The sequence below is a fragment of the Notechis scutatus genome, chromosome 4, assembly GCF_049901735.1.
Source record: "Notechis scutatus isolate UNSWTSFEM ecotype Mainland chromosome 4, rNotScu1.2, whole genome shotgun sequence".
Lineage (NCBI taxonomy): Eukaryota > Metazoa > Chordata > Lepidosauria > Squamata > Elapidae > Notechis > Notechis scutatus.
In genome coordinates this window covers 141,696,731-141,719,694 of record NC_142012.1, presented here as the reverse complement: position 1 = coordinate 141,719,694, position 22,964 = coordinate 141,696,731, and the positions used below count along the sequence as shown (strand labels likewise).

At 39.0% G+C, this 22,964-nt stretch overlaps 1 long non-coding RNA gene across 1 annotated transcript in view; it reads left to right on the top strand.

Annotated features, from left to right (window-relative positions):
* Positions 1-22,964, top strand: part of LOC148130949 (uncharacterized) — a 95,690-nt gene that overhangs the window by 15,694 nt on the left and 57,032 nt on the right. Inside the window, exon 2 of the long non-coding RNA XR_015749487.1 lies at positions 18,286-18,347. This is a non-coding gene — a long non-coding RNA (uncharacterized LOC148130949). The remainder of the gene's footprint in view (positions 1-18,285; positions 18,348-22,964) is intronic.

The window sequence follows — 22,964 nt, the reverse complement described above, 5'->3', positions numbered from 1 at the left end:
GTATGGCATGCATAAACCTCCGGTGACAGAAGCGTTTGTGATTGTATAACAAAAATAGTAACTGTGTGAAATTTGAATACTCAATATTCATAAGTATGTATTTCAAGATAAATGGTGCTTGCTTGAGTTTACACAGGCTGTGTGAATGCCAGAAATCTGTTAATCTTTGGTGCTCATTTAGGTAGCTTTCCTACAATAACTACTCTGTTTCTCATTCTCTCCCCCTCCCCACTGCCTCATTCCTATGTGTTTGTATAACTTAAAATATTCCTTTGTTGACTCTAATGAAGTCAGTTGTGGCTCATCAAATCTTATGTTTTATCCTAACATTTTTTCAATCTTAAAAGTTGCTGTCTCTTTCTGATTTTTGGATACCCATATGCATGCACACTCACATGCACAGAGCATCCTACAATGCAGGAGGTGAGAGGCAGCCTTGCTGTGAAAAAAAAAAAAGGAATATATCTATGTGATGTGTGTGTATGTGTGTGTATATATATATATATATATATATATATATATATATATATATATATATATATACATATATATATATATATACATATACATATACATATACATATACATATACATATACATATACATATACATATACATATACATACATACATACATACATATATATATATATATATATATATATATATATATATACATACATACATACATACATACATACATAGATACACACACACATTTTAGTTGGTAGATAATTTTATCAAATCATTCTTTTAAAACTGAATCTGCAAATAAAATTTTTGAAGTTACTGTGTCCAATTATTACTTTTGAAATTGATTTGATGATTTTTATCTTTGAGCACCTTTTACTTAATAAAATTGAAAATTGGAATCACTGTAAGCTAGCAGACTGGTTTGACTGAACTTATTGAATTGATTCAACTTGTCAAATCAGATTTTTGTTGTTGCAATTACAACTCTACACTCTATTAAATGAGACAAGGGGAAAAAGGAGAGAGAGAGAGAGAGAGATCACATGTAAACATTGGAAAGCTGCAAAGAAGGACAACATAATAAAGGAAAAAAGGGGTGGAGAGAAGGAAAAAGTAATATAATAAAAGTGTAAGAAATTTTCAGCAAGAGCTAGGGAAAAGTCAACATGTGCAGTGATTTGGAAAGATTACTGTAGTGTACAGTACAAAAATAATAATAGGGTTTTCTTTTTTCAAACAATAACCTTCCTAAAGAGTTAGGTCTACAATTCCCTAATTCTTACTAGTGTAGTCAACATTCTGCTGACTGGAAATTCTGCAAAATACAGCCCTAGGTCATATGAAATGCAGCAGGTTATAGAAAATTATCTTTCAACATTTAATGCTATTTAGATTTTCTAGTCAGCATTACTAGGTATACCTTTCCCTTTCTCTATACAAATAAACCTGAGTCTATTTCTTTGTGCAAAAAAAAAATGGGACTTAGGACAGGATGACTTAGTATATGAAGGAGGAAAAATGTTGATAACTGTAGACCAATTTTGAATGGCTCATCTTGCTCCTCTGTAATAAAATAGTCTTTAGCCGCCAGAAGATGGACAACATAAACCTCTCATTTCAAATTAAATTGGGAATTTTGCTGGCTGTGCAATACAGACTCCTACTGTATTTCTATAGCAAAGTTGGCACCAACATCTGGAATTGATGGATATTTGCCAGATTCTACTGCAGAATCGTATTTCAGGATCCTGTTCCAGATTTCTCTGGAAACGATCTGCAGGAAGCTGTCTCACTCAGTGTATTATAATGATTCCGGTCAAACCCACTAGGGCAACTTTTGGAGGGAGAGTCGAGAACTTGGAGTCTACTATGCTGCAAGCTCCATAAAGGGATATTTCTGTTGGCCTTTGACTATCCAGGTCTTAGCAGAAGGTCACATTTTGCTCCTTCCTGCTGCTTGAGAAGTTTACAGAGTCAGCATATTGCCCCTAAGAATCTGAGTCCTCATTTTACTGACCTCAGAGAGATGGAAGGCTGAGTCAACCTTGAGCCTGGTGAGACTCAAAGTGCCAAATTGCAGGCAGCTGGCAACCAGCAGAAGTAGTCTGTTGCAAGTAAACAATAGTTTGTTCATCAGTGGTATTCCTAACTTCAGCACACTTTTCTTTCCCATTAATATTCACTTTAAGGAACTTTGTCAGCCAAATGCTCAGGATAATATTGCACCATTTTAGAGACCCCTGCTACTCTGCATGATGCAGTGATTCTGTGCTTCAGAACATCAGTATAGGTCCAATGTAGGCTTCCTTTACAGCACATAATGGCATGACTTGCTTTCTTCTGCCTTTTCATCTCTGATCTTTTAATTCTCAGGGCTGTCAGCAAATTCATACATTTGTTGTCTTTCTTGCCTGAGGTCACTATTTCATAATCTGAGACTTTGGAATAGATCTGGCTATCTAGCAGGAGAAAAAAAAAGCTACGTGCTAAGACAGAGCAATATGCCAATTTCAGAGCAAACACTTTCCCAAAAGGGGCAATGTGAAAGTTTAGCAAAGTGTTAAAATGCAAAGCTCTTTAATAAATAGACCACTAAGAAGGCCAGCAATTTCTGTTAGAGATTATTTTAAAAAACCCAATTTCCCCCTAAAACATTTCGAATGAAAACAAAAATCACTATAATCTTTATTGTTAAACCCAGTACAGTACAGGAAATACTGTCCCTCCAAATTCCAAGAAAGACACTACATTGTAGAAAAAAAAGCCTACAGCCTTGTATATGGGACTTAGGACAATACTTTGTATTTTACTATTAAATGATTATGTGTCCTCAAGTTTTTGACTTCTAATGATCACATAGATAATTGCCTTGTATCATTTAAAGAATTTTAGAGAGGTGGGAGGGAGTGAAGTCATCATCAAACCCAAGTTTCCCATAACTTTTGATGTGTTGATTTGTAATCCAAGGGGACCCCAACTGGGAATACCTTAACAGATTTATCATGGCTTATAATTTAGTTATTTATGGATTTATACCCTGCATTTTATTTTTTACAGTATATACACCATCAAGTTATCTTACAATAATAAAATACCAAAAAAGATAATATATAATAACAAAAATAAATAGTTTTTTCCCTAATGTTGGAAGCACTGAAGTGTTTCTATGGTGAAATGATTTGCTGGTGATATCACCTTTCCTCAGGGGATACTCAGTTGGGAGCTCCTTTTGTGTCCCCTTGAAATTGCCCATTGAAGTGGTACCCATTAATCTACTCGTGGTTGCCCACTTTTCAACTTCTGGGTCGACAGGAGCTGAAGCATGTGGTTAGAGCTCACCCCACCCAATGGCAGCAATGGGTCTCAAACATGAGCCTGCTGATTGGCAACCCAGCATTCTAACCTTGTGAGCCACCATGCTCCTTAAAAAATAAATAGTGAAACCAATTCAATTAAAAACAAACTTAAAGCTAATCAATAGTTAAAATCTTATAAAAACAATGTGCTTTTACTATTTTTGTAGATAATTGAAGTCACTCATCTGTAAGCGATTTTTCTAGCTACATACTGGTGCCTAAGCTCTCAGTGGAGTCTTTACTAATTTAAACCCCAAGCATTATCAATATTCATAGACAGAAGAAGGCTCAGATCACAATACAAGAAAATGTAATGAGGCAAAAGAGACTATTAAGCTAGTCCAAGCTACATCTAAATGGAATTCAAATTTTTTTTCAGGAAATGATGCTTTGTCATTAAATAAATATCTAGAGCTTTTCCTTTGAGCCAAGATAATGTGCTATCCACTCATGTCTCAGAGAGAAAACTATACCAGCTTATATTCCTATCCTGCTCTAGGCACAATACCAACAAATACTATAGTGATGACCTTATTTACTGTTTATACAATAAAGGAAAGGTATTGGTAGATTTCCTTTTCTTTGTTTTCCTCCTCTCCTACTGGCCATAACTAGGTAATTGGAAACACATTGCCACCATCACCACTGTCAGTTATTGTTCAGATCTCCAAGCTGAGGATTGGCTATAGAAGACAGTACCCAAGATCAGAGGTAAGCTTGAAGTATCTAAGAGATTATGGATTGATCCCAGTACAGTTGCTGTCTTCATGCCATCATTGGCCAAAGATTTAGTCAAATTTGTTAAATTATACCCTGAGCAAAAATATCATGGCTTTTTTGACTCCTTAAAAGGAAAACAGTGCCATCAAAACGGTGAAGAATAGAGTTAAGTTGCCTCAAATATGGTTTGTGGATGAAATGAAGGCAATATACTGAGAAAATGGCAGAAAAAAGAAGTTGCAATGTCTCACATGTTGCAATTAGGTTCAAATGCAGAAAAATCCCTAATCTCATACAAAGACATTTTCCTATCTTTAGACAGTGCCAAAGGACACTTAGATTCTCTGAGATTTGTTGAGTGAGTTCATTTGAAGAATGTTTTATGACAAATTTGACTCAAGTTTATCAGAATTGCTTTTGGTTCTGATTTATAGGATTTGTTAGAAATTCAGGATAGTTGTACTGACTCCACAACATAATTCATGCATCAGGAGCTGACAAAGAAGCACTTTTTCAGAGGCATCCACAGGACCAAAGACTTTCATTAACATGACAAAAGCAGCGTCATGCCGTCACTTTGCAAAGTCTACATCTTTCATATTCGCAAGCACTATCACAATAAAAGTAGAAAAGGAACAGAGCTTTTTGTGCAACACTGCAATGTTTACGTTTGACCTTAAGGTGCAATGTTATACATTAGACCTTACTGTGAATAGACAAGTCTACAATATTATATGCACATATATTTTCTCTTATGCATATACAGTACACAATAGACAATTCTGTTTTACGTGCTTTATTAAATGAATAACAATATAGGCTAAAATGACCCAACGCCTCCCCCCCCCATTATTAAATTCACATTTCAGTGTTATAAAAATTAAAACAAACTCAGTTTTGTATTAGGCAGATGGCAGAAGTATTTAGGCCATCAAACTCAATCCCTGTACAGGGCTGAAATCCAAGACAACCATCCTGGACAAGCCTCCAATTGAACATATGTACCTCCTTTCTTTGACAAAGAAGTTACTTGTTAGCAAACTAAGATTAGTGCAGCAAGGTTTGCTCTTGATAATTCCATGCTGACCCGGGAATTATCACATTGTTTTCAAGGTGCTTTCAAATTTTTGAATTGCTGAAGACTGTTCCTTGGTATTTATTGGTATCACATATCTGTAGCTTGTGGAATCTTCATCTACTGGTCTCTCTCCCTCCCTCCCTCCTTCCCCCCCTCCCTCCCTCTCCCCTCTCTCACTCTCACTCTCACTCTATCATCTATCTATCTATCTATCTATCTATCTATCTATCTATCTATCTATCTATCTATCTATCTATCTATCTATCTATCTATCTATCTAATCTATATCTAAACTCATTCAAAATAAAAATATGTTCCCTGATCATGTTTATGTCAGTTCCATAAGCTCCTTTGTCATACTATTCAATTTTCTGGGTTTTCTTTTTTGTTGAAAAAGACTGAAACAAAATAGGAGCTGAGCAGCTCTGCTTTTTCTTTATTACCTGCTCTTATTTTGTTATCTTCAAAGAGCAGCTGGTATACTGCTTCTCCTTTTTTTTGGGGGGGGGGGGGGGGACATAGTTAAAATTCTTTGTATTCTTTCCAACAAGAGAATGCTGGAAAGGAATCACATGAAGGTATTCAGAACTCTGTCAACAAGATAACTTTCTAAAACAGAATAGAACAGGACTATATTGTGTTGAGGAAGAAGCTTACTAAAGAAAGATTGAGTTTGAAAATGGATTGAGTCAGGGCAGCAATCTAAAGAAAAAAAACCCTCCCAAATTCCTTCACTGGATTCCCAATATCAGAGAGAGACAGTTGTGCAGCTGTTTGGAATGGTGGTGATTGCTCCATTCTAAGTTCTCTTCTCTCCTGGTCAGATGACCTGGAGCCAAATGTATATATTTTGCTTTATGCTTTTGAGTGCACACATACAGTGTGCAAGATGTTTATTGTTAAAGGGATTAGAAAGAATTCCATAAACCAAGTTTTGCATACTTTTCTGTCTTGTTATTTTTAGCACCTGCTCATTCTGAATGCTCATTTTCATGACACCAGCACTTTATGCTCACTTTCTCCAGTGTTTCCACTACTTCAGCTGTCTTCCTTATTGATTTGTATCAGTTCATTTGATCTTGGATTTTGCTCCATCTTCTGAAGGATAAAATTGTCAGCAAGAGTTGTCAGGAATTTCTTAGAAGGACTGCACAATATATGGCTATACAGTCGAATGGTAGGGGAAAGTATATGAATATTGTGGATATTTGCAAGCGGCAGAAAGTACTCAGAATACCACACAGTTCACTTTGGTTAACTTCTTGTCCAGATAATCCTTCATTTGCCTTTCTTTCATATAGGGTAATGATGGCTAACCTTTTTGGCACTGAGTGCCAAAAGTGCATGCACATGCACATCCCCAAAATGCAATACACACATGTCCCTCGTGCATGCGCCCTGCCCTTGTGCATGCACTTACATCACCCATGCATGCACCCTGCCTCCCCGCATGCACCCTGCCCCCCATGCATGCATGGCAGAGACCCAAAGATCAGGTGGCCGGTGGGAAGCGCATGTGTGCATGTGCGGCAGAGCTGAGCTGGGATGACGGCTCACATGCTCACATTCTACTTTTCACTGAATTGCTCTATGATTAATTTTTGTAAAAATTGAAATAATGCTCTGCTTTTCAGAACTCCTGACTTTAAGGATAGATTACATTTCACCAATTCCATCTGGCAAGTCATGGATGATGAATGGGGTCTTTCTTTTTCTTAAAAAAACAAAAACCTCCACAACCTTAACTGAGGGATTAGTTTAGTGAGTTTGGGACAGAAATGTTTTTATTCCACTATAACTGACCATAGAATTTTTTAAAATTGTCTGTGCATCTCAGCAGCAAGGGAGAGATTAGTTGCATGTATGAACCTCTGATTTTGGATAAAGAAGCTCTGCTTGGTCATGGCTAAATATCATTGCCATGTCAAGCAATCTTGGGAAAAAACTTGTGAACTTCGGTTTTGGATTACTGGGAGTTTATCATTAAGAGCTTGCATTTCTTATGAGACTGATAAGAAATACTTCAGAGAAATAAATGGATTTTATTTGCATTTTAAAATTGTCATAATTGTGGGGCAGATAGCATCTGCACAAAGCTGCATGAAGACAGGTAACTGTGTTACACTGTAAATTAAAATATTTAAAGGGAAATAGTTGAGCAGGTATATACTGATCAGTTAGCATAGAGTGGTGCTCATATCTGTTTAAAGGTCATTGAGCCAGCACTGTCTGAAGACATTTCCATGACCCAAGTGACCAGCATGACAGAGTGTTGTTATCTTCCCACTGAAGTAGTACCTATTTACCCACTTTCATTTGTCTGCTTTCACACTGCTAGGTTGGCAGGAGCTGGGGCAAGGATGGTAGCTCGGATCTCAAACTTGGGCTGCCAACTTTTCAAGTTGACAAACCCAGCATCTTGACCATTGAGCCACTGCATTGCCCCCATCCAAATATATATTTTTGTGAAAGCCTAGATTAGGGAAAACAAGTCTAGATGATTGTTTTCTTAAGTAATTTTTGAAATGAACAAGCAGCTACGTCAAAAGTCTTCTTGTGTGATTTTAGGGTTATTAGTGCAGCATGTACAGATGGTAAATCTAGGCAATAATAAAGAATAAAGGTTACACTGAGCCTGAGATATGCTGGACCCAAGCTGTGAAAATGTCACCAAGAAACATGCTGATTTCTTTCAATGATAGAAAAAGTATGGTTCTACATTTTCACACATTGTTTCACACAAAGTTAGAAGAGAAAATTTGAATGCAATTATTTTCTCCATTTCAGAGTGCTACAGTGAGATTTGTTTAAAGTGATGTGATATAAAATCTTTATAATTTGCCTGCTAATTATATGTAGACGAAGAAAGTAATCCTGCCTTTCTCAGCCTGGTACATTTCAGAACAGCTTGGATGACAAACCTAAGAATTTCTGGAAATTGAGACCCTAGCACATCTGGAGATAGAGGAAAAAAACAGAGCTTATCATTAGATGACTGGACCTATGTTTTGATGGCTATAGAACCCCTATCGAAAAGGAAGGTAGTATTAAGAATCAAAAAGGAGAAATCAGAAAAATAGGATCCTCAAATTTGGCAGAATAGGTAAGAGGGAGGAAAAAAAATGTCTAAACCCTCACATCAGTCCAATGAAAAAATAAACATGGTGGAATCTACCTGCTAGGTATCTGCAATGGAAAACTAGGAAGAGGCGAGGAAATGAGATATCCTGGATAAAGAATCTTTTTTTCTGCTTTGTAAATGATCCTGGAAGCAGACTTGGAGGAACAGCCACAAGTCAAAACATAAATCAGCATTCCAGGGATCAGAAATTCATGGTGAGAATTAAAGCCACTGATCCAATTGACTGTGCAAATGCTTTAAGTTGGAGCTTGAATAGTATTGTGCACATCATAGGCATTTGGTCAGGCTCAAATTAATATCAATTAATAATAATGGGAATTACTTTAATCGATCTTCCTAAAGTTGCTGAATGCTATGGCAATGCTGTGCTCTAGAGTTGTTTTGATTTTAAGAATCTATGTCTTCTAACAGTCACAATTCTGCAGTCATATATTCATTAAGACATTCTGGAGACAAACTATACTCATTAGGCTATATTCTAAAAGCTTTACTTTCCTGAGTCCAGTGATGGAAACTGGACTCAGTCCATTAGTTGGAACTATTGCAATATAATCTGGAATAAATAGTTTTACTGAAACTTGAAACAGGGAGCTTGAGATGCAGGCTCACTGCAGAGACACAGGACTAGTTAGTTTTCCCCTTATGAGGCTACAGAGAAAGTCCAGAGAGTGAAACCTGATACTGGATTCCCTTTCTGAATCCCTGGCATGTTGCTCTTGCACTTAGTCATGGCATAATCATTCCTCATCAACAGCAATTTTCACCGTTGTCCACACAATGAGGAATATGAATGAGACAGGCATAAGTCAGTTTTATCATCATTATGCAACAGCACCTTCAAGATATACAAAATTTGTTATCAGTGAGAGACTGCTATATCTCCCTCTTTATTTATGCAGATGATACTATGGTACTTTCTCAGATGCCAGTGAATTTGAAAAGGGCACAGAGGAAGCTGGCAAAATATTGTAGGTGAAAGCACCTTCTCATCAAAGAACCAAGGACATGTCTTTTGCCTAGAGGCTCAAGTGAATCTTATGGCGTAGAGATAGGTACCAGATTGGTCCAGTTGAGGGCTTCTTGTATTTTGTTTCACTTAGTAGCTCTCTACTTTTTGCACCTCAGACCATTACTTGCATCGTCACTACTTTTGGCAAGAAATATCCAAAAGTACTCTGAAGAGCCAAATTAGATTAGACTAGACTACTCCATCACTGGAGGTTTTTAAAGAAGATATTGGACAGCTATTTGTCTGGAATGGTATAAAGTTTCCTGCTTTAGCAAGGAATTGGATTAGAAGATGTCTAAGGTCCCTTCCAACTCTGTTATTCGGTTATTTCATATTTCTGGTTCTTCAAAGGCCCAAACTGAGTAGGTAGCCACAGTAGCACACAGACCATCAAATGTAATCCTGAAGTTCTGAACATTGGGGGTGGTAGTTATGGTAGATTTCATACTGTCTGCAGTAAAGCTCTTTCAGGTGAAATTAATGGCTCACTTACTATATGGAATGTAGTCAGGACCCTCCCCCTCCATTATGCCCCTTTAGAACAAGTGCTGTTCAGTTTTTTGGAACAGGTTGATAACTTCCTTAATGTGTCCCAAATGCTACTTTTCAGCTGGAGGTGGACATAATTAAAATGGCGGATATCTTGCCTCCCTAACTCTGTGACTAAATTTAGTGTATAGCCATAAAAAATTAGTCCTTTAGTCTTAACCCAGGACAGAGTTAAGGCCATGAGACTGAAATTAAGCCTCTTAGGATAAAGCATGATAGGGCTAAGGTAGCCATTAAACAATGCTTGACACAGAATATTAGGAAGACATTGAAAAAGTACATTTTTTTTTGCCTCAGAGTGGTCCAAATATTCAGTGGCTCCTATGGGGTACTTCAATTGCAATTGGAAATACTGAGCCACAGAAAAACTGTTACACTGACAATGTGCCAAAACATTAGCCTCTGCTGCCCAGTGGGCAACCATAAATAGTGCCCAGTGGTTCAAAGGCATTACTCCTGAGACACAGGATAACATGCCATCCTCTGATGAAAAGTTGCAAATATCCCTCTTTCTCTTCAGTTTTACTCTTGTGCTCTGTTCAGAGTTCCTAAACAGATGCAATCTGAGTGATGATTTCAATTGCCTTGTACAAGATTAGAGGGAATGGCTAGCATTTTCTTCACTACGCTGTCCTAGAAATTCATTAAGTCACATAAATTTATCCCTCACTGGTGGTCAGTTGGTTTAATAAAAGTGTTAATAACAGATGTTCAGTTTTTGAATGTATTTTCTTACAGGAATAATTGGAATATTACATAACCAATACAATTAATGAGGTTATATAAGCAGTGATTGTGTCAGCTTGTTGAGAAAAAAAATGAGAAGATGTCTTATAGCATTTTAAAAATAAATTTATTATGGTATGAATGTACTTGCCGCTTGTATCCTGATGATGAATGAAAATGACTTATTTTTGTGTAACCATAACTGAAGGATTCAAGGTCATAAAATTGCTTGGTTCTAGTGATCTGTTTTCGTAAGAAATATTTCTTGAAATCCTATATTAGTAAGGCCTAACTGAGTAGTGGTGGACTCGTGTGCAGCAGAAATGCAATGAAGTTCCTGCATGGCTAAGAATGATGAGAGGATGAACAGGTAAATGATATGCAATGGGTAGAATACTGAAATAAAAAGAGCTGTGATTTTTAGCTGCTGGTCACTGAGGATCACATATTGTATTTTAATAGAAGTGTCACAAGATGTATAGTCTCAGGAGAGAACTCTTATATTTTTCAATATTGTAAAAACAGGCTTGATTAGGCTCCAGGGGATTTTAGGATTTTAAATGGGCATGAAGTGGTTACAGCTATTGACATGATATTGTTCTGACCCAAACCCTTTTCCAATAAAACAAACACGAACCAAAGGGAACAGTAACCTTTGAAGGATTCTTATGAATCACTGGTTAAAAGGCTGCTGCAAACTAATTAACTTTGATAAGCTCGAGCCTCGCCAAAACTGTGCGAGGCTGCCAAGAATAACAGATAAGGTTACCTAGGAATATTTTACAACACAAGAGTCTTCAAATACCAACTAAGATACTACAATGTCCACGATGCTCGAGTTTCAAAATGCCTTTGCTTTCTGCAAAGAATGTGCGATTCACAGCTGGCAAAATTTTATCTTCTTGAAGGAGGGGCCATTACCTTGCAGCCTTACTCCCAAGTTGCCCATGCTGCTGCAGCTGCTCTTTCCTGCAAGCAGCCCTGCGCACACACACACTTGGCACAGTCTCCTTGGGAACCTCCTCGTCGCTGCTGCCAGCCCCCACAATCTCTGAAGGCAGCAGTCCACTCCCTAATGGTCCTGGCCCCTCATTTGAATCCTCGCTCTACTCAGCCATATGCACCTATTGACCACTAACCACAACAGATATTCAGAATTAGTTTTGGGGCAGAACAATCAACTAATCTAAGAGACCTTAAATATAGATTTCTATACTTTTTATAATATCTAAGCATATAAACTCAATATCCCTTTTGTTGTATTTCATCAGAAAATCACCTTTCTGGGATAAATATTTAGAGCAAGAATCTTGATCACACTCAGTTTTACAAGTTTTCTTGAAAGCAAGGTGGTGGATCAAATCATTTTGGACAAATTACTTGGTAAAGTGAAATATTTGAAACCTTCTAAATTATTATATGTCATAGAACAGGGGTCCCAACTCACCGGTCCGGCAGACCGGGTGGTCCGCGGAACAAGTCCTACCGGGTACGCTGAGTTTTCTTTAGTACGCCGCTATCTTTTTTGATGAAAAGTAAGCCCGGTGAGGTTTTCCGGGTAGAAAGCTCACCGGAAGCACTTTTTTCATCAAAAAGATGGCGGCGCCAAGCGCTCCGGTGAGCTTTTCACCCGGAAAACCTCACTGAGAGCTGGCGCCCGCCATTCTTTTTGATGAAAAGTGCTTCCGGTGAGGTCACCGGAAGCACTTTTTCATCAAAAAAGATGGCGGCGCCCAGCTAATGCCGATACCGGGCCGCGCCATAAAAAAGGTTGGGGATACCGGGCCGCGGCATAAGAAAGGTTGGGGATCACTGTCATAGAACATGGGTGTCAAACCTGTGCCATCATGATGCTGTCACGTGATGTTTCGTGATGTTTTTTCCCTTCGCGGAGTGGGGTGGGTAAGTGGCCTGTGTGTGATGCATCCGACTGCCAGTTTGACACCCTGTCATAGGATTAAGTGATAAGTTGTGAAAATCAGAGCTACTCTGATTTTTACTCTGTCTGGATATATTCATAAAAAGTTATGAGAGTTCCTAATCTCTTATATTGTATATTATTCATTCACAGCCAGAACATTGAGGTAATAATGCCCTCTACTGGTTTAATATCAGAAGTGAAAACAGTAAATGGATTAATTTACTCACTAAATTAGAGTAATTCTGCGGATGGAGTGTTGAGAATTTATTAGATTTTCTGGGAATTCTGAAATTCTTTGCAAGTGGTTTTGAAAAATAGAATTAAATAAAAGACTATTTTTAAAATTCACCAATCAAAACAAAAATAAAGCTGCAACTTTTTAAAAAGAAAGACTGATATACTTAGGCCACTATATGAATCTTTAAGAGAATATTTAAACCACCAATTCCTTTTTCTGCCTAACCATATTTTATCTTGCTCTTGAGACACAGAATTAGGAAAAAAAACACTGAACAGTGGAATGTTGAAAGAATGTGCGCTATTATTTCAACGCCCTTCATCCAAAGATCTATAACTGAAGTTGATTTGGTTTTTTTTGGATCTGCACCAAAATTTATGACTTGTTTAACTATAATTTGTAGAATAAAAAATTCATGGGATCATGTAAGAGTTAGAACTTGGAAAGGAAATAGGTGATTATCTTATACCTCTGCTCAATGATCCACCAATCAACCATTACAGCTTCCCTAACAGATTATGATGCAGACTTTGTTTAAATACTAAAATAAAGTGTTATATTCTGGGCATGGGTGCAATAATTGAGACGAGTCAGTGACTTAGTGAACTTCAACTCTTTATTAAGAATCAGAACAAGAGAGAGCAAACTCTTGGACAGCAGTAGCCCTTTTATAGAGCTAGCTACTGACCTGTTAATCAATGACCTGTGTCCACATGCTTAACTTTTGCCCAATGAAAAGATGTTAACTAATAGCCAATCAGGTTGCTCCGTGATGACCAATCCCAGTTCGCTATTCGTGGGCCAATCCAAAGTGCAGGATTTCAAGCCTGCTTAACATAATGTTAATAAGTTTTATTAAATGGTTTTTGTTAGTTCATAACACCCCTCCCCTAGGTTCCGTTTGAGGGTGCGGTAACATATTCGTGTAGATATGCAGGTCGTTTCACCTGCCTGTTTGATTTTCGTAGTTCCACCGGTTTTTGTCTGCAGTCCGATTCCGGTGGAACGCTATTAAGGGTTTCTGGTGTGGCTAGTTCTGTTTCTGCGCGGGGGACTCGGCGCGGCTCTCGTTGTTGTTATCCCAGTCTCCTAGGCTCGCCTCCGGGTCCCGTGGGCTTGCCTCCCTCGTGCTATCTCTAGGCGAAAACAACACCCCATTCCCTGATTCTCCTTCAGGTTGCGCATTACGTTTGTTAGGTTGCTTGGTCCCCATGATTATTTCGTCATCTAGTTCGTTTTAGGCCTCCTCGATATCTCCTCCCCTTAGTTTGTGAATTATGGAAGTCACGGGAGGTGGGTGCCATTCTGGATCGGAGTTGATCTATGTGGCGTTTCCAAAATCTCCCGTCATTAGTCTGTAGGCAGTAGGATCTGGGGCCGGTGGGTTGGGTAATAGTTGCAGGGACCCATAACGGTCGCCAGAAAAGTTTTAGCAAACACCAAGTCGCCTACCTTGAATTCGCGGCATTTCCCACTAGATTCACAGGGTTTTTCTGGAGAATAAGAGGGATGGAGGCGGTCGAGGTGAGAGCGAAGTCTCCGCCCCATTAGCAGTTCAGCAGGTGTCTTATTCGTGATGCTGTGTGGGGTGATGTGTTGGAGCAGGAGTATTCGGTTGAGCTTGTCGTCAATGTCCCCATAGTCCATTTTATGTAGGATTTTCTTGACGAACTGTACCATTCGCTCCGCCCTACCGTTAGCCGCAGGGTGCGCTGGCGAGGTGAGCGCGTGGCGGATGCCCTGGTCCGCTAGATACTGTTCGAAAGCTAGGGCCGTGAACTGGGGCCCGTTATCAGAAACTAAAACGTCTGGTAACCCATGCGTTGCGAATAATTTATTCAGTTTATTAATGACTGAGTCTGTAGTGGTTGTCTTCATCTTTTGGATTTCCAGCCAGTTTGAATAGGCGTCAACTGTTAATAAAAATGTGTGTCCTTTGGTGGGTCCCGCAAAATCAACGTGGATACGGGACCACGGACCTCGAGGGGTTTCCCATTCGGTTGGCGTCGCTTTAGGTGGGGCGTTGCTAATGTCCTGGCACTTCTGGCATGTGGTTACCCAGGCTGCAATCTGTTTATCAATGCCCGGCCACCATGCGTAGCTTCGTGCGAGCGCCTTCATGCGCACGATGCCCGGATGTCCCTCGTGTAATACTTTCAAAACAGTCTGTTGTAGCCTCTCTGGGACGACTACTCTATCCCCCAGAGAACGCAACCTCTCTGGGAGAAAAGCTCTGTCTGCCGATTCTTAAATGGTGCGAAATCATCGTGGATTTGGTCGGCTGGCCATCCTCATTCGACCCAGCTGAGTACTCGTGCTAGGACAGGATCCCGTTTTGTCTCGATCGCGATGTCTCTCGCTGTTAGTGGTGGCGAGTGCAGCATCTCGATTTGTAGTGTCGTGAGGGTCGGAGCTGGGTCGTCGACGGCTTCCAGAAGTGGAGAACGACTCAATGCATCAGCGTGGGGAATGGCTTTCCCGGGCGATGTTGCAACACGTAATTGTAGGCAGCTAGGAACTCAGACCATCGAGTCATTCTTGGTGATAATATATAGGGGTTGGCTTGTCTCCGCTATAATACCAAGCAATGGTTTGTGATCTGTAACTATCGTAAATGCTCGTCCATACACGTACTCGTGAAACGTTTCACAGCAGACACAACAGCAAGGGCCTCCTTATCGAGTTGGCTATAGTTCCTTTCGGCCTTCGATATGTTCGTGAGAAAAACGCAATAGGTGCCTCGTTTCCGTTTGGGAGTACATGGCTTAAGATTGCTCCCACTCCAAACGGTGAAGCATCGCAAGTAATAGTTAAAGGTAAAGTCTCATTGTACTGCATCAAAACAGCGTCGGAGGTTAGTAAGTCTTTCACTTGTTGGAAGGCGCGTTCCTCTCGACGTCCCCAGACCCAGGTAGCTCTTTTATCAAGAAGTCTGTGCAAGGGCTCTGCAAGAGTCGCCTTCTGGGGCAAGAAAACGTTGTAGAAGTTAATCGCTTTTAGCTTGTTTTTAATCGCTTTTAGCTTGTTATCAGTGGGATGGATTCCTTGACTATTGAGGAGGTATCCCAGAAACTCTACCCTCTCGGTACACAGTTGACATTTATTTTTTTTAACCTTCAAACCAGCGTCTTTAAATTTCTTTAGAACCATTCTGAGACGCTTTTCTAAGATGTCTCTATTTGGGGCGGCGATTAATACATCATCAAAATATGGTACGACCCTTTTATGCCTTGTAAGAGTCTCTCCATTAAACTTTGAAAAATTCCCGGAGCTACGCTCACTCCGAATTGGAGTCTATTGCATTTAAAAGTGCCTCTATGCGTAATGATAGTTTGTGCTTCCGCAGTTTCCGCATCAACGGGCAACTGTTGGTACGCTTGTGCCAAATCCAATTTAGCGAATATCTTCCCACCACCCAGGGAGTGGAGAAGGTGTTGAACCACCGGTACCGGGTAAGCACTTTGCTGAAGTGCGTGGTTCAAAGTGGCCCGATAATCCCCACAAATTCTTAACGATCCATCTGGTTTGATGGGGTTACAATTGGGTTTCCCAACGGGTGTGGTCGTTGGTTCTAAAATGCCCTGGGCTATTAGTTTATCGAGTTGCTCGTCGATCTTTGGTTTTAGTGCAAAAGGCACCCGGCGAGGCTTAAGGCGAATGGAAGCTACTTCAGGGTTGAGGTTAAACGATATTGGGGTCCCCTTGTACTTGCCTAGTCTGTCTGAGAAAACGTCCTGGAATTCTTGGACGAGCGACTCCTCCCAGTCGTGCTCTCAGCTCGATGGACGCTGGCTACCATGATCCCAAGCGGGCGAACCATTGTAGGCCCAATAAGCTAGGTCGATCACGATCGGCGACAGTCAGTGGTAGTGATGCGATACGGTTCTTGAATGAGACTTGGACTTGGCTGGAACCGACGACCGGGATTCTGTTGCCCTGGTAGTCCTTGAGTATGATCCTCTGGGGGCTGAGGTCCTGTCGACGGATGGCCGGGATTAGTTGCTTGAAAGTTTTCCAGGAAACCATTGAGAGGGACGACCCCGAGTCACTCCATCACGCAAGGTTGGTTCCCGATGGCGACCTTCACTCGGATCTTCCTTGTGTCTAAGGATGTAGCGTGGCCGATGGTAATGGTTTGGTGTGCTTCTTCCCGTCTCGAGGAAGAGGCAGGCGCTTTATTTCTGTAGGAGTGGTTGTTCCATTGGTGGTTCGGGTGGTTCCGATTCGCGGTTTCGAATCCTGAAGACTGGCTGCAATTATTCTCCCTGGGCTTGGGACTGGACCTCGCTTGCTTCGGCAGACCTTTGCAATGTGGCCTCTTTTTCCACAGGAACGGCAGAGTGCGTCGAGGAATTTGCACTCAGATCGTGGGTGGTTTGCCCCACAACCCGCGCATTGTCGTGGGAATCGGGTTTGTTGGTCTCATTCGACCGGAGTCGGTTGACCTCTTCCTCATCACTTTCTGATGGGGATTCCAGGTTTTCATGATGCGCCGTTGTTGAGTGCCTCTCGGGCGAGGCGAGGTGTCATTTGCGTTGTTGCGGCGCATTTGAGCAGCCGACTTCCTGGTTGCTTCTGCTGCAGTAGCGTCTGCAATGGCATCGGCAAGATCGATGTCCCCTTTAGCCATGATCTTGCTTTGCACCGTCTGGTCATCTAATCCCAGAACTATGTGGTCTCGCAAAGCTTCTTCGAGGTTGGAAAACCCACAGAGGCCTCCCAAATTCGGAGATCAGCGATGTAGTCTGCGAGACTTTCGCTTTTCCGTTGGTCCCTCTGGTAAAATTCATGTCTTCGAACAAGTGTGGGCACCGGGTGCATAGTGGGCCTTTAGGAGGGGAGCGAGGGTGTCCCAGTCCATTGATTTTACTTCAGCCGGTTTTGCGAGTGATTTTGCCATTTTAAACATGGCCGGCCGCAATGGGTCAGGGATATTGCTCGTTTCTTGCCGTCCCTTAAGTTATTGGTCTCCAAAACATTTGGAACCGATCCATATATGAGTCCCAGTCTTCGCTTGTCGGGTCGAATGGAGCGGGTGGTATAGCACCGCTGGCCATGTTGCCTTCGTTGGTGCATGTTCAGCCACGTGCTCTGCTTGGCGCTCTTTAGTGTTCAATCAGCTCTATCGTCTCTTGCATCCCATCCTCGTCGCCAGTGTTATATTCTGGGCATGGGTACAATAATTGAGACGAGTCAGTGACTTAGTGAACTTCAACTCTTTATTAAGAATCAGAACAAGAGAGAGCAAACTCTTGGACAGCAGTAGCCCTTTTATAGAGCTAGCTACTGACCTGTTAACCAATGACCTGTGTCCACATGCTTAACTTTTGCCCAATGAAAAGATGTTAACTAATAGCCAATCAGGTTGCTCCGTGATGACCAATCCCAGTTCGCTATTCGTGGGCCAATCCAAAGTGCAGGATTTCAAGCCTGCTTAACATAATGTTAATAAGTTTTATTATTAAATGGTTTTTGTTAGTTCATAACATAAAGTATGGGCATATTGTTCCATTATTGAACAGCTCTTTCATGATATCCAGGTTAGATCTAATTCTTTACAATTTAATCCCTTAGTTTTTCATACTCTCTTCTGGAAAAAGTCTGAACAATTCTACACAACAGTTCTTCAGATACAGGTAATCCTTGATTTATTACCACAATTGAGCCCAAAATTTCTGTGTTAAGTGAGACATTTGTTAAGCGAGTTTTATCCATTTTACAACCTTTCTTACCACAGTTCTTAAGTGAATCCCTGTAGTTGATACTGTAAGTTAGTAACATGTCTGTTAAGTTAATCTTTTCTTTTTTCTTCTGGATTTCCCAGCACTACACATTTTTCAAGAGAGCTAGGACTTTGCTTGTATAATGTTTCCAAATTAGGATAAGTTGAAGCTGGTCATTTGTGCCTTGAGAACTCTGAATTAATGTGTTCTAAAAATCTATTGTCTGTTTTCTGCTATCTGTGGGTCAATCAATCAATCATATGTGAATATTTTGGAATAAATACATTCACACAGATATACAAGTTCTGTCTCACACATACATTTATTTGGGACTCCTAAATTATCACCTGGGCATGCCAGGAAAACTGAAGTTTTGAAGAACGTAAGTTCATAAGCAGAATAGCTGTTTCATCTAGTGACCACTTTGCTTAACAACTAAGTTGCCAGTCTCAATTGTGGTTGCTAAATGAGAACAACCTGTATATTCCATCTCATACTTTAAGGTATTATTTTTAAAGCAGAATATAAAATTTTGCCACAGGGTGTCACTGTTGATTTAATTATTGAAATAATGTTTGTGGAAGAATAAAAACATTATATAGGTTGATAATTCCATTTTTTTCACAAGTCATAGTGATGGTGATCTTACTGAATGTGTTAGTCTCTGAAGCTCACTAACACATGATAGAAAAGATATTATAGATAACACAAATGTATGATTGTGGCCACATTTGAAAACTGGTATAAAAATGATCACGAGACCTCATACTGCAAAGCTGGAAAAAATACGAAATTAAGAAACTGGGGTAGTCTGTGGAACAGAGTAACTCATCTTCTGTTAAGCACAAAGGACCAGGATCATACATTAAGTTGCAGTTCAAAGATTTATTGTTCAAGCCTATACACAAGAATCTAGTCAACTAAGTTCAATATTAAATTGGCACCAGATAAGGATCAACAGAATTCAAGAAGCGTTAAACTTAGTTCACTTGTGGCAACATACTGATTCTAGGCTGATGACCCACTTTACTCTGCCTCCCAGCTCTGCCTGCTCTTCTGCTACATCTTCAAAGAAAGATTATGTGTATGAAGCTATTTTGCTGCATGACCCCCAAGAACCTCTCATGCTATATATTATGTTTGCAAACCACCATTTAAAATTACCAAAATGCTTTACAGTGATACTGTGTTTTAGTTTTATTTCACTTTATTTTTTTTAAAAAGACCACAGATTATAAAACAAAGTACTAAGATACAGAATAATGAAAAAAGTAAACTAAACATCCATAAAAATAAAAACTTTAGAAAAAAAGAGGGAAAAAAGTTAAAAAGGAAACAAATAAACAACAAATCTATCATATATTAAATTGACAATTGACTAGTGCTTTACAAAAATACCATATCATACTATATTACGATATTATTATAAAATATTGTAACTTTTATGCCATAGAAAAATATATTTCTTTACCCTTTTACTAGTAGAAAATTTTATCTTTTCTAAAACAGAGATTTCTAAAAGCCAATCTTTAGTATCTGGAGTAAAGTCATTGTTCCAATTTCTCAATATTATCCTTTTAGCTAACCACCCCCCACATATATATATCATATGGGTCAATAATCCTTTTTACATCTCCCACTGAGAAAATCTCAAGGACGTCCTTTAGGGAGTCCTAATACACTCTAAATATTTTTTTTAACGAATCAGCTTGAATCTGAAATTAATCAATACCATTGTAACATCTTTAAGAACATGTAGCCATTGATGGGGCATTATTGGTGTATTATTGGTGCCTTTGGTTTATGTTTGATATATCCCAGTAGTATTCACTTTAAAAATATTCTTCAAATTTTAATAAAGAGATGTTATGGATTTCTGTTATGGATTCCATCAACTGCAGCATCTCAGATACCTTTGAAGTAGCAAAAGTATCTGATCTATATTGAGCCATTAAAATATGCTTAAATTGAAAATACTGCCAGTGTTGTGAAATACTTGCTCATCCTATTTCAGATGAAAAAAAGATATTTCATCCTCTCTGACATGAGATTTTTGCAAAAATATAACATCAGATATTTAAAGAACTACATAGAATCTTTGTACATTTAAGGATGTTGGCATTCCTCTCACTTTCCAACTCAATATCCTTAAATTCAGCATATAAAAATTTAAATACAATATAATTATACATAGAAACCATAGAAAGTAAGCCACCCTTGAAAGCATTAAAAAGTAGCATTATGGATATACGGATAAATAATACATGGCTACAAAGAATTATTATGAAAATAATCCAACCAGGAACAAAAGAAACTATACCTAGAATTAAAAACATAAAACAAAAATACTTACACAAAAAGAAATTAAACCAACAAAATGAATAAAAACAATGACTTCCACAGAGAACAAGTTCACCACCTCAACCACCTTAGCTCCCAATTTCCACCCCACCCTTTTTTAATAAACATTAAAATTAACAACAGCGTGCTTAGAACAAGACCCAGCAGAGGGCAATGCTGACTAACTCAAAACAAAACAATGAAATTACCTAAGGAAGCGTAGTCATTTCAAGATAGCAAGATTCAGTCAGTGCACAGTCAAAAATGTCAGTGCTGGTCAGGATCCATAAAGTGCTTGATTTGGTCAGAGATGGTGAGACAGAAAATTGCAGAAAACAAGAAAATAAAAACCATTGATTGTCTTTAGTCAAGGAAGTGGAGGAACAGTTCTTCCTCAAAGAGATCGAACCAGGTGAAATATTGGGGAAGATTTAAATTTTATGCCCTTTAAAGTTAAGTGAATAGATATCACGAATTGCCACATCATGAAATTTGATAATCTGAAAATTCATGGCAAAAGAGATAATGTAAAATGAGAAAGATGGTGAACCATCTTCAAAAGGGCTTTGAGAAACTGAAACAAATATAAGCTGACTAATTCTATTGGTGTGTGCTGTCTGGAAAAAGCATGGATTAGGGAATGAGAGAACAATATTTAACACTTATTAGGTCCACAGCACGGTTCCACTTTCTTGGTCTATTTGGAGAATAATGATCTGAAATCACAGCAAATTTTAGGATGCAAGTTTATTAAAGACATATCTTCAATTCCAGCCTTGAAAAGAGGCAGGCACATTTTGGTCAATAATAGGTAAGCAGTAACATGTTGACCTGAATCACCAGAGAAACTGACTTTGTAGAATAACATAAAATGTGAAAATAGTTTTTTTTTTAAATTGGAATACTTGGGCTAAGCAGGGATCAATATATTAAATCAGACAATTTCTTATGATTCTTTTAAAGACTTCAAAAAAAATATTGCATGTTGACTATAACTACGCCTGGCCTTAGACAATCAAAAGATGGAAAAGCTAAACAGTATTGCCTGCATACATTTTTAGGTTAAATCAACAGAAGCATAATTTTTAAACTGCAAAAAAGCAATACTTTTATTTTACTTTGCTGACGTCAGACTAATTTCAGCTATGGTGTTCCATTCTGGACACCTCACTTTAAAATAAATTCAAAGAAATTGGGACAGGTTCAGAACATGGGAAGGAAGATGACTAAAAGACCACACATTCTATAAAGAAAGGTGAAAAAAGATGGGTTTGAGAAAAGGCATGAATGCATGAATTTTTTTTTATAACTTAGCCAGTGGAGAAAACACATAGATAAGTAGTTGCCCTTTACTGCTGTCTGAGTATTCTAAATTTTGGTTAGATTCAAGTTTTTCTGAAACTAAGGATAACACAAAATATAACAACCTATATACCCACTACACCTGAATTCCTCTGAAACAAGTTTGGGGACTGCAAAAAAGTTCCTGCCCTTTCCGCCACTGGCAACTTTGAGAACAAAAACTATCATATTCAATGGCTGGTTTCACCCATCATAATACATCATGAATTGTTTAACAGGTTTGCTTGAATAAGGAATGATTGGCCAGACTCATGCATACATTAAATCACAATGAAGCAAGCTACATTATGGCTTAATGTAGCACAAAGCTGCAATAATTCTAAATAATGTTAATTTTGTGTGACTGTTTTTACACCTGTAAATAGCTCTCATGAGAAGGATAAACATTATTGAAACAACAGGAATTTGGGAAGATGAGTTTCATCTTTTTCCCTTATGACCTGTTGCAGTGAAAAATCACCTTTGGGAGATGTTATTTTCATTACAAAGAAATACTTCGATTTACAGCAGTGAAATTTCTTCCAATACAAAGAAAAGCTTAGGTTGAAGGAAGAATTTTCAGCCTTTTCAAAAGAAAGGGTATTACTGTACATCTGATCTAGTACAACATGGTCCAATCCTGCCTTCTTCCACTTAATATCCACTTAATCTAAAGGATGCACAAGATGCCAAAATATTATTTGATTGTGTGCATCGTATAGAATATAAGCCTCCCTTCATTTTGATTTCTAATGAGGGACTGGGTCAGTGGTGGGATTCAAATATTGTTGCCACTTGTTAGGTGGGTGTGGCTTGGTGGGTGCGCTTTGCGCACGTGCACACGCTTTG